This window comes from Mauremys mutica, chromosome 5 (genome assembly GCF_020497125.1).
Source record: "Mauremys mutica isolate MM-2020 ecotype Southern chromosome 5, ASM2049712v1, whole genome shotgun sequence".
In the NCBI taxonomy this organism is placed as follows: Eukaryota; Metazoa; Chordata; order Testudines; family Geoemydidae; genus Mauremys; species Mauremys mutica.
This window is the reverse complement of record NC_059076.1, coordinates 43,165,688-43,177,567: the sequence shown is the minus strand read 5'-3', so window position 1 is coordinate 43,177,567 and position 11,880 is coordinate 43,165,688. Positions and strand designations below refer to the sequence as shown.

At 42.3% G+C, this 11,880-nt stretch overlaps 1 long non-coding RNA gene across 1 annotated transcript; it reads right to left on the bottom strand.

Moving 5' to 3' along the window:
- Positions 1-680: 680 nt before the first annotated feature.
- Positions 681-10,201, bottom strand: LOC123371259. Its single transcript, XR_006579734.1, has 3 exons — positions 8,760-10,201; positions 8,109-8,239; positions 681-1,880 (listed from the first exon to the last, which is right to left on the bottom strand). It is a non-coding gene; the product is annotated as an uncharacterized LOC123371259 (long non-coding RNA).
- Between the last annotated feature and the right edge of the window lie 1,679 nt (positions 10,202-11,880).

Genomic DNA, 11,880 nt, shown 5'->3' with positions numbered 1-11,880 from the left:
TTATATTGAGCCTGTCCTCAGTTCTTGGGGGAAGGGAGTATTTGAAAATGCAGCAGCCTTGGAAGAAAGGACTAAAAAAAATATATTACTTGGAAAAAAAAAAAAAAGATTGAGCAGCATTGAATAGTAGTCTCCCAGTACCTCCTGAGATGAGAATTACCATTGCTAATATTACATGTTGGTAACACATGATGAAAACGAAGTCAGACCCCCTGAGGGCAAGTAGAATCAAACTGTTTTTGTCTTCCCCACCCTTTAAGTCAAAGAAATTGTGTTTCTTAAAAACAATAATAAATTCTGGAAGGGGGGTATGCTATTCTTATCCAGTACCATTACTAATGATTATAGAATGCAGCTGCTATGACTTTTTTTCTCAAACCTATAAATATGCTTTTCATTTACTATATATTTTGATTGCATTCCCTTTCATATTCAAATTGCCACATGTTTTTAAAAATATAATTTTCTATGAGGGATTTGTGATGTGAATATTTAAGATTTAAACTTGAGAAGTACTGAGCGCTCATCAATTTCAATGGGAGTTGAGAGTGCAGATGCAGAGCACCTTGCAGAAATGGGCTGTTACGCATTAAGAACAATCCATAGTTGTTCAATTTTCTTCTTTTAGCCTTGGCTAGAAAATGAATGATAGTGGAAAAGAAGAACTGGCAACAAACTGATTTACTTTCAGTTCTAGCGTGGTCAGACTTTTTATTTTCACAGATTCATATATTACAAGGCCGGAAGGGAAAATCTCATGTATAACACAGGCCTCAGGTATAACATGGGCCATAGAACTTCCCTGAAACAATTCTGAGAGCATTTCTTTTACAAAAACATGCAATCTTGATTTAAAAATTGCCAGTAATGGAGAATCCACCATGACCCTTGGCAAATTGTTCCAAGGGTTAATTACCCTCACTGTTAAAAAGATATGCCTTATTTCCAGTCTGAATTTTTCTAGCTTCAACTTCCACCCATAGACTCATGTTATACCCATCTCTGCTAGATTTAAGAGCCCACTGTCAAGTATTTGTTGTTCCCCATTTAGTTTCTTACAGACTATAAACAAACCACCCCTTAAACTTCTCTTTGTTAAGCTAAATAGATTAATCTCCTAGAGTCCATCACTATAAAGCATGTATTCTAATCCTTAAATCATTCTTACGGGTCTTCTCTGAACCATCTCCAATTTATCAACATCCTTCTTGACTTGTGGACACCAGAGTATTCCAGCAGTAGCTGCACCAGTGCCAAATACAGTGGTAAAATGACCTCTCTACTCCTACTTGATATTCCCTCCATTTATGCATCTCTAGTAGAGTAGTTGGAAGGCTAGGAGGCCTAGTGGTTAGCATACCTGGTTTTCAATTTCTTGCCTCCCAGCAGGAAGGACCTTCAGTCTAGTTCCTAATACTTATATGTGGCTTATCCTCACCTCAGCATTTTCAGTGTCCTTACCTTCTCCTTATTAGAGGTGGAGGTGGAGTGGGAATGAGGTTTATGCCTCTCTTGCAACAAGGGCAGTTGGTAGGGGAGCCTGGGCCATCCCATTCCACCGGGCTCTGAACTAGGGCCCTCAGAGGATCAATAATATTAGGCACTCTAGATTGCTTCAGAGATGCCTCTGTGGATCAATTCTTACCATCTGTCTCCCCCAAATCTTTAAGTCCAATATAAGATAGCAAAAGAAAAGAGAAGACAACTAAACCTTCAGCCCCAACTATGATCAGCAGATAGTCTTCTTCCTCACAGTAAGGCTTCTTTGGCATCCTTGTTCAAGGGTCCTCAGGGTAGGTCTGCCTTCCTCCCCAGTCTTGCCCCTTATGAGTCCTTTAGGCCACAGCATCATACTGATAGCTCTTGTTCAGCTGATTATCCTAAAAAAAATGTCAGAGTTACTTCTACCCAAGATAGAGTCCCCCTGTAAGTATGGCCTACATTCTTTGTTCCTAGATATATACATTTACATTTATCTGTATTAAACCACATATTCTTTGCTTGCACCCAGATTATCCCGACAATCTAGATCACTCTGTAACAGTGACCTGTCCGCTTCATTATTTACCATTCCCCCAATTTTGTGTCATCTGAAAACTTAATCAGTAATGATTTTATGTGCCATTGATAAAAATGTTAAATAGCATAGGGACAAGAATTGATCCCTGCTGCACCCTGCTAGAAACATATCCATTTGATGATAATTCCCCATTTACAATTACATTTTGAGACCTATCCGTTAGCTATTTTTAATCCATGTAATGTGTGCCATGCTAATTTTATATTGTTCTACTTTTGTAATCAAAATATCATGTGGTAACAAGTCAAACATTTTACAGAAGTTTATTACATCCACTACAACATTAGCTTTCTTCCAGTTTTCTGGAACTTCCCCAGTCTTCCAAGACTTACTGAAAATCAACATTAATGGTAAAGCAAATCCTCAGACAGCTCTTTTAAAACTCTTGGATGCAAGTTATCTGGACCTGCTGATTTAAAAATGTCTAACTTTAGCAGCTGCTGTTTAACATCTTTCTGAGAGATGAGTGGAATGGAAAGAGTGTTATCATATGATATGACTACAGCATCAGTTTTTTCCCCCAGATATAGAACAGAAACATTTATTTAACACTTCTACCTTTTCTGCATTATCATTGATAATTCTCCCACTTCCATCTAGTAATTAACAAATGCCATTATTAGGATTCTTTTGTTCATAATATACTTAAAAACTCCTTCTTATTGTCCTTAACTCTGCTGGTCAGAACATTCTTCTTGTGTCCCTTTGCTTTCCTTATCAATTTTCTACAATTCTTAGCTTCTGATTTATATTCATTACTACCAACTTCCCCTTTCTTCCATTTGTTAAATGTATATATATTTTTATATAGCTGTCTTCACTTCCCCACTAAACCAGGTCTTTTTTTTTTAGCCAATATGGCCTTCTTCCTTGATCATGATATTGTAGCTTTTTGGGAGTCTAGTAAAGTGTTCTTAAACTATTCCAAATTATCATGTACATTTTCCTCATTAAATTCTTGCTTCCAGCTGATTTGACTCATCATTGTTTTCAGCTGTGGGAAATCAGCCCTTTTAAAGGACCGAGTGTGTCTATATACAGTCGAACCCATTTATCTCGACCTCGGTTAACTTGCCAATCCTATTAAGTCGACGTTTTACAAGTGGAACCGCCAAACTCCCTCTTTGTCTTATGGGTTTCTCATCCGTTATGTCGATTCGCCGAACCCTAATATCTCGAGCCCGGCTCCCCGCGTCCCCGACCCACCGTGTCCCCAGCCGCCCGCTCCCCGGCTTTCCAGCCGCGCGGTTCCCCAGCCGCCCGCTCCCCGGGTCCCCAGCCGCCCGGCTCCCCGCGTCCCCGACCCACCGTGTCCCCAGCCGCCCGGCCCCGCATACCCGGTCCCTGCCCGTCCCCGCCCGTCCCCGCATACCTGGTCCCCACTTCGCCTGCCGCCCGCCCGCCCGGCTCCGCTTCGCCGGTCCCCGCTTCGCTGCCCGCCCGTCCGCCCGGCTCCGCTTCGCCGCCCGGCCCCGCATACCCGGTCCCTGCCCGTCCCTGCCCGGCCCCGCATACCTGGTCCCCGCTTCGCCTGCCGCCCGCCTGCCCGGCTCCGCTTCGCCGGTCCCCGCTTCGCCGCCCGCCCGTCCGCCCGGCTCCGCTTCGCCGCCCGCCCGCCGCTTCATACCCGGTCCCTGCCCGTCCCCGCCCGCCCGCCCGGCCCCGCATACCTGGTCCCCGCTTCGCCTGCCGCCCGCCCGCCCGGCCCGCTTACCCGGTCCCGCTTCGCCTGCCGCCCGGCCCGCTTACCGGGTCCCGCTTCTTTGGCTGCCCGGCTCCCGGTCCCCGTCCACGGCCGCCCGGCCCCGCTTCCCCGTCCCGCTTCGCCGGATCCTGCCACGTGCAGGCACCGCGGTAAGGGGGCAGGGAGGGGGTGTTGGAGAGAGGGCAGGGGAGTTCAGGGGTGGGGGGGTGGATAGGGGTTTATCTCGATCATCGGTTATCTCGACGCTTTTTGGCAAACCCCTAGGCCGGCGACATAACAGGGTTCAACTGTATTACTGGGTTGAACTTTGTTCTGTTGCACATTATAAATGCAATCAACTCATGATCATTTGTACCTGAGCTAATATTAATTTTTAGTTCTCTGATCAGTTCCTCTGTATCTGTCAAGATGAGATCTAATATAGAATTTCCCTGTGTTTGATGCAACACTTTTTGTTAGGAAATCAACATCTATAATATCTACACATTCCAAGGATGGTTTAGTACTGGCAGCATGAGACCCCCAGCATATGTCACTCAAATTGAAGACACCCATGATCATGTAGCTTTTCTTCCTACACATTATAAATAGGTGAATAAGGAGTCGGTCATCCCATTCCTTAGTGTGATTTGGTTGTCTGTAGCAGGCACCAACTAATACCACATCTTGTTCTTTATATGTTAAGGCTATGGGCGGCACCAGGAGAACTAGATTTGATTCTTTCCTGCCCCTGGACTGAGCGATGCAATGAGAAGTGCTATGGAAAATAAGGCAACATTTTCCATATTAATCAAGACATTTTACATGATCTCAATAAATCAAATCTACTAAGTTATACTTTAAACAGAGAAGTGCAGAGGGATGTGCCCATAGCTATTGGAAAATTGCAGAAACATAAGCCCACTTTGTGGGGATTTCAACAGATATTTCACAGAAAAGATCTAGGATTTTTTTTGTTTGCTTGTTTTGTTCAATAAATAAAACATATAGGGCCAGAGTACCTATATGGATGCATAACAATGTAGAGAGGGCAAAAGGAGCCTTCCTTCTTTTACATTCATGCATGTGGGCCAGCTATAGTCATAGCAAGGTGTTCAAGCACTGTGCTAATCTAGAACTGCTGCCAGTTCTTAAGGCTAACAAAATTATTCCAGCTCCAGCTAGTATTCAACCTTTTTACATATTTGTGTATATGTCTATTCTGCATGTTTCAATAAGTGTTAGAAATATTTTTCATTTTATTGTACATCATAGTAATACTTTTTTCATATATAAATATACATGATTTCTCATAGAGACAGATTCAAATGCATATATGAGTCAAGGTGTACTTTTTCTTGTTCCATTAATATAGTAACTTGATGAAATGAAGATGAATAGAATACTTGAGGAGTTATTGCATTTATCCAGCTGCAGATTAGTGCTAAGGTAATTCCTCTATCCCTCAGAGATTTTGTAGTTCCTTGGGGAATTTCTCTCATTTACATTTTATATATAAATTGGGTTCAGGTTTCCTATAGGACATCTGAGAAAGTCCCTGCTGGAAATATTAGAAATGCCCTAGTATCACTGTTGCTAATCAGAGGCTGACACTTGGACTGGGTGGAAGAAGAAACAGAAGAAACTCATCTGTCTGTGCCATGATGTCATCACTGCATATTAATTTACATCTCACAAGAATGAGGTGCTATATTCTGAGTTAGACACTGTTAAGGTACATAGGAAAAGATTCATATCCAAAGGCATAACTCAGACTGAGTGGGGACATCCACATCCTAGAGGTTCAGAGGGAAACAGATCAGTGTGATGTGACTACCTGGACTACTAATAGGTGACTAACTCATCAAAGCAACTACATTTATAACCCACTGTTTACCTAACAGGACCTTCTACACAATTAATGTCAGAGAAATTGTGAAAAGTCATCTGTCTTCCCTCTATGAGCCAGCTGTCCATATCCAGGCACAATCAGGAGTGCTGGAATTAGAGGTGCTGGTGGATGCAGCATTGGTTTCTATCATATGCAGGGGTTACACTTTTGTTCAATGACTTTCAGCACCCTCACTATAAAAATTGTTCTAATGCCACTGGACACAGTTCCAACTGATTTTAGTAGAAGGTTTGAATGAATGAATGAATAAGGACTCTGGCCCTGTAGCAGGCTGTGCTAATCAGGAGAAATGTTGCTGGCTTCTGGAAGTCATTTTCTACATGAAAGAGCATGGACACGTCACATAAAGGAATGTCTCTCACACCGCTAATCTTTGTGTCTGAACCAACAAGTGATTTAACAAAATATCTATGGCCAGTGCATAGATTTTTTTTAGTCTGGACAGGGTTGTCTCTCCAGTATACGACTGGAATAAATCACTTGTGGAACCTCATATGAGGCGTGGGCTAAATATATGGCTACCAAAAAAAAAATCCACATATTGAGAAAGGAAAGTCCGTGTTTTTTTAACCAAACTATGTAATAGATATTATTTGTTATTTTGCCTCTTCAAAATATCTTCCTTGCCTTGTGTATTTCCATTGAATTAAAAGGTGTTTGTGTCTTTAAATGTCCTTTTCTTTACAGTAACCACCACTTCTAAGTTTCATCTTTTACCAACAGCTAACACACCACAGTATATGTAGTATCATACCTATTTTGCAGTATAAGGAAATAATACAGTAACTTAGAAACCATCATGTAGTAATTATTCCTACCAGTATAGTCAGTTGTATGTGCAGTTACCATGACTGCATGTGCAACTGTGGCAACTGCACGTGCAAATTACGGCTCCAATCCTCCAAGACTTACTCATGTACATTTATGCACATACTTTATGCACTGAGAGTCATCCCATTGAAGTCAATGGGCTACTCGCAGTACATAAAGTTAAGCATATGCGTATGTATTTGCAGAATTGGGAACTTAAAGTGTATGTATTTTTTATTGTATAAATGCTTGCACACACTTCTGGAAATTTGGCTTTATTTTCCAGTAATGTTAAAAATACACTCAATGAAAGAAAAACTTGTATTTGAAACTGAGGTTTTTACATGCTGTTATAGATATAATGTGGTCTTACTTTTGTGAAAATTTTCTAACTGAAAGTTTTGCTCTGTGGGATCATTTATCAAGCAGTAATTGCTCCACATTTCATATAATAATGCAAATGTTTACTTTTTTTCTATGCAAAAATGATAGTTCCTTTGAAATTCATATACAAATACTTTTGTGGGGTCAAAATGATCTGAATCAAAATGTCAAAAGTTTTCACTCACCATTTCACACCACAAGCATTCACCAATTTCACATAGCTCAATGTTCTATTTAACTTTCAAAGAAATTATTTCACAGAAGCCTATATAAGCCAGCTTTTATTACACCCATGTAAAGAGTTACAGTAAATCAAGTCTTTTATGTTTAAATACGAATCTTGCTTGCCTTGTACAAGATAGTATTTAATAGTTTAAAAAAGTTTCTCTTATGATCTCATTATGACATAGACTGTGTCATGCAGGAATGGAAATCCCATCAATTACCGCCTGCTCAACTATAGCCTGTGTAATGCAGGGTCACCCTGTTGAGTTTATTGTTTATCACAGACAAAAGGCCTATTCTCTTCCATACAAGTATAAAACTAAATACATCTATAACTCAGACTGGGCAGGACTCCAAATTTCTACTGTCTATGATAGTTTGGTAGAGATAATGGAATTAAAGAGGATAATTTATTTTGCAGAAGCACCGACTTATATCCTAAATATTTTGAATCATATATGGGAGTGGTTCTCAAACTGTTTTATATTGTGGAGCTCCTCTTGTAAACTATCCCTCCACCCATCCTCCGAATCCTGATTCCAAACCTTCCCTGCACCTATTACAAGGCCTGTGCCAATGCCCACCAAAGTCAATAGGAGTTTTTGCATTGACTTAGTTAGGTGTTCAGTTGGGCCCACCATGCTTGGTTACATTAAAAAGCAATAGTGTAGGGAAGTATTAGGAAGTTATAAACTCATTTCAATGTGATGTATGTGCCTGTTTGGTTGCATTCCCCCTCCCCATCCAATTATTTACTTCCCCTGGGAATTTTACATATGATAGAATCATAGAAATTGTAGGGCTGGACATGTTAGTATCAAACTTTCCCACACAGCCTGAAGCCAACCCTTGCTCTAATCTTTCACATTTAGGCTGCTTGTTTGAATCTAGACCTGGTCAGTAGAGACCCAAATTTATTTGGCTTATATTAAATGAGTTAGAAGTCTCAATATGGTTCCTAGTAGACAACTGTCCAGATCACAAAACTCACCCACCACTCCAGCTTCTCATACCTAGAGCTGGTCAGGTCACAGTCAGGGTTGAAACTCAAAGACAGTGGTTTCTGCATTCCTGATTCCAGTGCTATACTTGTTCAGTTGATAAATAGAGGACTTCAGTCTTCATGTCTGCCAATAACCATTTGCTAAAATAAATAAATAAATAAGATGTGTTATATGTGCTGACTCTCATTTAAGAAGACTGGCAATCTGAAGAACAAATGAAAATGTACTCTGTCAGTAAGTATGTACAGACCAGTTAAAATTAATAGGAAACACATATAGGCACCGAGCAGTGAATATACCTCTTCCAGTTCAGACCGAATGGAAGTCACAAAGTATTAGAGTATTAGAGGATGAAGTAACCCTATACATATGAAATGGATATGGTACAACCATTCTCCATATCCAGCCTAAGAGGAGTAAATTTGTCTGAGCTCTGTCACCCCCTCTCTACTGCCCACATGGCCCTTTTTCTGCTTTGTGCAGAGTGGAAAAGGAGTAAGGTCTTGGAGACCCAAGTAACATGAGGAGTAACTATAGTTACACTGTATAGTTTGTGCACAGATAGCCAGTTATGTAACATGCACAATCAGCAATTCTGTATCTTGTCTTAGAGGTTTTTTTATTTTATTTTTTTAAATCATTTTCTGGGCAAAATCCTACCCTTCAGTCCACAGTGTGGAGTTCTTCACACTGGATCTGTATTGCATATTCTGCCCTTGTTCCACTTGCAATCCTCCCATAGGCAACGCTGGACGTTCTGCACAGAGAACAAATACAGGACATGCAAGAAAGAGAGAGCCATAGTGCAGATATAAGATCATTACAGTGGAAACCAGAAGGAATAAATTGTCCTCTGATTATTTTTAATAAACACTGGGTGTGGAACAAATGTTTTTTATTTATTTATTTAACTTTTATTTATTTAACAAACTATGTTGGTCATTTTGTGTTTGGATTTTACCTTTCGGTGTGGGGTGAGAAGAGATTTGACATGTATATATTTTAAAGGTTATGATTTTATTACCCTACATTTGGGCTGATAAATAATTTAAAAAAAAATTAAACTATAAAAGCTTCTATTTTAAATTAGCTCCACTGTATGAATCATTAAACAAAACCAAAAGAATCACTTCTTGTGATATCATTTCAGGGATCAATTAAATAAAGTTCACACCTTTTTTGCTTGGAGTAGGCCAAATGAATCCAAGGAATAAATCAGTAGATGTTTTCCGTTTTTCTAATTTTGACAATAAATAAGATTCCTCCTTTTTAATATTCAGAATTCATGATTCCATTAACTGCAACTAACATCGGTGAGAGCAGACTTGGGCCGCAGGTAAATAAAACATTTTGTATCCCAATGCTGCTCCCTTTGGTGTCAGGTTAAATAAATCAGAGGATCAGGTCCCTACTTCTGAACATTAACTCTTGAATGTTGACATCAATGAGAGCTGCTGGTGCTCAGCACATTTGACAGTCATGCACAAGGTATCTCAAAAATGGAGGCAGTCAAATTTAGTGACCACTTATGAAAATTTTGACCTGGGAGTTGTGCTATTGATTTCAATGGGAGCAGCACTGGGTACTTACTCCCCAGTCAAATTTTAAATTCTTGCTACCGAACACTCTTTAAATGAATGGGGACAAACTGATTCTTTTGAGATGGTCAGATCATACAAGCTAATCATTCTCTGGGTTTTTTGCCTTGTCAATAATTTGACGTTTGGACTGTGAAATGCTTAGGCATGGACAAAGCCCAGCCAAGCCTGTTGGTATTTCATACATACTAAGGCCCTAATCCTGCAACTGACTTCACCTAGTTGGACCTGTGCACCCACATAGAGCCCCACTGAGCTCTATGCAGGTAATTATATCTATGGTTACAATCATCTGCAAGATCAGGGCTTAAGAGCCAAAACCTGCCTTACTTATGCGAGTAGTTCCACTGATTTCAATGGGACTGCTGGTAATAGGACTGCTCCTGTAATAGGACCACTTGCTCACAGTGAGCAGGATTTGGTCCTTAAGTTTATGTTTATTTATCAGGTGATGCATGTTTTACAAAAGAATTGCTATTGACTTCAGTAGGAGCTGAATCATTTATGTCACTTTAATGGATATTTTTGATAGTTAAAATTGCTTTGTCTCCCAATTTAAAAAGACAAAGAAAGTCCATTGTCTACATACATAATTACAGCCCTCGTTAAACAAGTTATTATTTTCTCACCATTCTGTGATAGCACATACCTTTTCAGAAATTGAGGGATTAGAAATTTATTTTAACACACAAATGTATGATACCATTGGAAGTTTACAAAGTTGTCTGGTTTGCTTTCCTTATTTTCATAGAATCTTAGAATATTAGGGTTGGAAGACACCTCAGGAGGTCATCTAATCCAATCCCCTGCTCAAAGCTTGACCAACACCAACTAAATCATCCCAGCCAAGGCTTTGTCAAGCCAGGCCTTAAAAAACTCTAAGGATGGAGATTCCACCACCTCCCTAGGCAGGGCCGGCTCCAGGCACCAGCATTCCATGCAGGGGCAGCAATCTGCAAGGGGCAGCAGTCTGTGACCAGAAGGCAAACTGACGGCCAACCTGATAAGAGGAGCAAATCAAAGATTACTAGATCATGTGGAACCCCACAATGCCTTGGGATGGGAGGATTACTACTATGCAAAGCACATGGTTCTGGGGGAGGCAGGAAGCCCTTGAAGTCATTTTCCCCTACTGCATTTGTTTTCAGCCCTTCTTTGTGTTTTCCAGGTCTGTTTGGGAATCGCTTGGACTCTCTCTCCCCCAGATCCTGGTGCTGGGTGTATTTCTCTGTCTTTCAACCTAGACACTCCCCGTCCCCGAGGTTTCATTGTGAATTGGTGTCCAGGCCCTTCCTATGGCTCTTTGTGATGGTGTCAAAGAGACTGCAAGATTCCCCAGGCAGTTTGGGGTGGGGCTTGGGGGGTTCTGTGTGAGAGGGAAGATGTGATGAAGGGAGAGAAAAACAGGTTGAGAGAGGAGGACCAAAGTGAGCCAATGTGCTGGGTGCAGACAGAGGTGGGGGAAGAGCAGACAGGGCTCCAGGGGAGGAAGGGTCCTGGGGAGAAAGCAAAGTGGGGATTTCAGGGGAAGGGGACAAAGGAAACTCCAGGGAGAAAGGCAGGAGAGGGTGTGGAAGAGGGGAGAGTTGGAGGGGAACCAACACAGGGAGGGATTTTGGGTCCCAGCAGAGAGGGGTTGAGAGGGAGGTGGGGATGGAGACAGGAACCTAATGAGTGGGTTGAGGAGGCAGTCGTGGGGGAGGCAGGGGTCAGGGATACTGGAACAATATTTATAGTGGGGTACTGAGAGCCCTGTATTTAATGGAAACCACTTCAAGCCAAGGGGTGCCCCAGCACCTTCCACACCAATGCAGGGGAGGGACCCCAGAGAGGCTCCCTGGGACGCTCACATCTACTTTCCGGGCAGCTGTTAATTGTCTTCCATGCCCGGACGCCCCCAAAGGGGGGCGCCCAGGGGAGCGGGCGGGAGGAAGCGGGACTGGCCCTCCGTGGGTGCCTGGTGTGGGCAGCCCAGCTGATGGGGTGGCAGGAGGGTGAGGCCACCCCGTGTTCTGCAAGGAAGCGCGCGCGTGTGTGTGTGTGTGTGTGTGGGGGTAAGGGCCCGCCCCCCCCCCCCCCCCCCCCCCCCCGGCGAGGAGCTGCCAAGGCAGGTAGCAGCAATTCGCATCTCTCTCCCCCCCGCCCCTTTCTCCCGGGGAGCCAGGCGGCTCCGCTCCGGGGGT